Source organism: Panthera pardus, unplaced genomic scaffold, assembly GCF_024362965.1.
Source record: "Panthera pardus isolate Hobbes unplaced genomic scaffold, ASM2436296v1 HiC_scaffold_5, whole genome shotgun sequence".
Lineage (NCBI taxonomy): Eukaryota > Metazoa > Chordata > Mammalia > Carnivora > Felidae > Panthera > Panthera pardus.
Window position 1 is genome coordinate 17,169,696 of NW_026526980.1, and position 2,591 is coordinate 17,172,286.

The 2,591-nt window shown below is 59.1% G+C and overlaps 1 long non-coding RNA gene across 1 annotated transcript; it reads left to right on the forward strand.

Annotated features, from left to right (window-relative positions):
* The first annotated feature begins 578 nt into the window (after positions 1 to 578).
* Positions 579 to 1,967, forward strand: LOC109256490 (uncharacterized). The gene is made up of 3 exons (XR_002075681.2): positions 579 to 707; positions 793 to 838; positions 1,656 to 1,967. It is a non-coding gene; the product is annotated as an uncharacterized LOC109256490 (long non-coding RNA).
* Positions 1,968 to 2,591: the final 624 nt, after the last annotated feature.

The window sequence follows — 2,591 nt, forward strand, 5'->3', positions numbered from 1 at the left end:
CTGGGCGAGCTCCGGTCCCAGGGGACCAGGCCGCGGGAGCCGAGGGTCGGGAGAGACGGGTCTCAGGCCGGCGCCCTCCGGCCCCTGCAGGCCAGGGCCGCGCCCGGGTCGCCGCGCCGCCGCCGGCTCGTGCCTCCCGCCACCGTGCCCGGACGTGCTCGGCATTCGCGACCGGGAGCGGGCGCCGGGCATCCGCGGGGCCTTGCTGCACCCTAGCGGCGGCGCGCGGCACTGCCGCACGGGCCCGCGCGCTGCCCCGCCCCCGCCACCCCGCCGCCCCGCCCCGCCCCGCCCCGCCCCGCGCGTTCCCTAGCAACCGGCCCCGGGGGCCGCGGCCCGCCCTCCCGCCGCGGCGCGCCGGCTGCAAACTTTAGCATCTCCCGGTCTGGCATCCGCTGGAGGGAAGAGAGAGAGAGAAGCGTCTCCCGTGGCTTCTCCTGCAAAGGTTTTCTCTTCTCGCCTCCGTGAAAAAGGATAACGAGATGGGGGTGGGAGCAGGAAACGGTTTAAGTTAATTTAAACTGTCTGCCGCAGGCAACAATCCAGAGAAGGTTTTTCCCTGTTTTTCAGAGGCACGTCTGAAGCACTGAGGGAAGCTCTTTGCTGCAGCCCAGCGGCCACTGGTAGATCTTGGAAAGTGGAGGCTGGAGGCGCCGCTTAGAGAGGGTCCCATGGAGGAGCAGCACCCAGGCCTGGCGGTGGCCGAGGTGGGGGGGGGGGGCGGGGGGGGGCGGGGTCCGGGACCCTTGAAGGGGCGTGGCTAATACTGACCGAGGGCTTTCTCTTTGCCAGGCACCTTTCGTACCTGGAGCTTGTTTTATCGGCCAGAAGCCATGAGGTTGGTGATATTCGTCCCGCTTGGCAGATAGGAAACTGAGGCCCAGGGGAGTTAAGGGCACAGAGCCAGGAAGTGTCAGAGCCCAGGTTTTAAGTCATGAAGGGCCATCCAGAGAGCTCACTATCTAAAGGGCTCTGCCATGCTGCTGACAGGAGATGCTGTGACCGTTCCCATCCTACAGATAAAGACACTGAGGCCTCCAGAGGGTTATCCAGGGCACTTGTCTATAGTCAGCTGCCCAGACCCTCATCCCACCCCCACACCTGCAATTCTCCCTTGAACCCTGGGAGCTGACCTCAGATAGCTGCAGAGCTGGTGGGGGAGTGTTGGGAATCAGCCTCTGAAGAGACCCCAGGGGGCAGTCACTGACAGCGTTCTTGATGACCCAGGCTGTGTGCAAGGTTCAGGGGGCCTCAGAGGCTGAGCCCACCCGACCCCTCCCCACCTGTCTCCTCTCTTGGTGCCCAGAGGCATGACATTAACACGTGGGGCTTCATTTCACCTGACAACTCGTTCCTGCATTCAGTCAGTATTTATTGAGTGTCTGCTGAGGCCAGGCACTGTGCTTGCTGGACAGCGAGGGGACAGTGGTGGACAGGGTGCTTAGTGGTGGAGGCAGGTGTCAAGTCAACCAAGGAACGCACACAAGCTGATTTTGGACCCTAATAAGTGCTGGGGAATAAATGACATGAGGTGACACACTAAAGAGGGCTGGCGTCGGGGGACCCTGTTGTCACCACTCTTATCTGAACCCTTTGCCACTGCACCTGTTGCACTCTGACATGTGTGTAACGTCTGCACCTGTCCCCCCGACCAGGTGTGACAGCTCTGGTACCTGCTAAAGCAGCTCAGAGATGGCTGAAGAGTCTCCCGCAAAGCATTGGCACTGGTTTCAGGAACGGAGGTCACAGTGATGGTCAAGGTGCCCTGAGCCCTTATTCTGTTCAATTGTATTCCTCGTCTCCATCAATCCGTGCAACAGCCTTTCAGATAGATACCGTTACTGACCCGTTTGACAGATGTGGAAACTGAGGTCACGCCTCTATCAAAGGAGAGCCGGGATTTGAACAAAGTGCTCTGATTTCAGCACCACGCTTCGAACCACGGCACCCTACAGTCTGACACCCAGCTGGCCTGAGACTCTGTGGGAAGTGCTTTAGGGAAGAGGTGGATGTTAATAATAATAATTTTAAAAACCCCAATAACTCCTGCCAGGGCCACTTCTCTGCCCAAATTCCAGCATGCCACAGTTGGCCGTGTTGGTGACTTGCAGCCTGTCTCGAGGGCAGATCTCCCTGGGCAGCACAAGCCCCAGTTTGTGGCTGACACGTAAGGCAAGAGACCCCCATCAAATCTTCCTGCCCAGGGTACTCAGTGAATCAGACAGACCCACGTCCAAATCCCCATCTGTACCTGCTTGCTGTGTGATCTTGGGCAGATATCTTAACCTCTCTGACGTGTGAATTCTTCACTTGTTCTAAAAACACCTGCCACATAGAGTTGTCCTGAGGCTGTCATCCAAGTCTCCTTTCCCTACGACGTGGTAAGGGTGGGCAAAAGGGACAAGTCCAGAGGGTGTCACCTGAGCTTTCTGAGCTCTAAGTCGTCTGTTATTCTCTGCCTCAGGCTCCCTCGTCATGTGGCCTCACCCCTCCCCACAGCCAATCCACCAGCAATCCCTGTCCAGTTTAAGTCGAGTATAACCCTGAGCCCCGCTCTTCTGTCTGCCCTCACTGCCCCCTCCCTGGTCCCA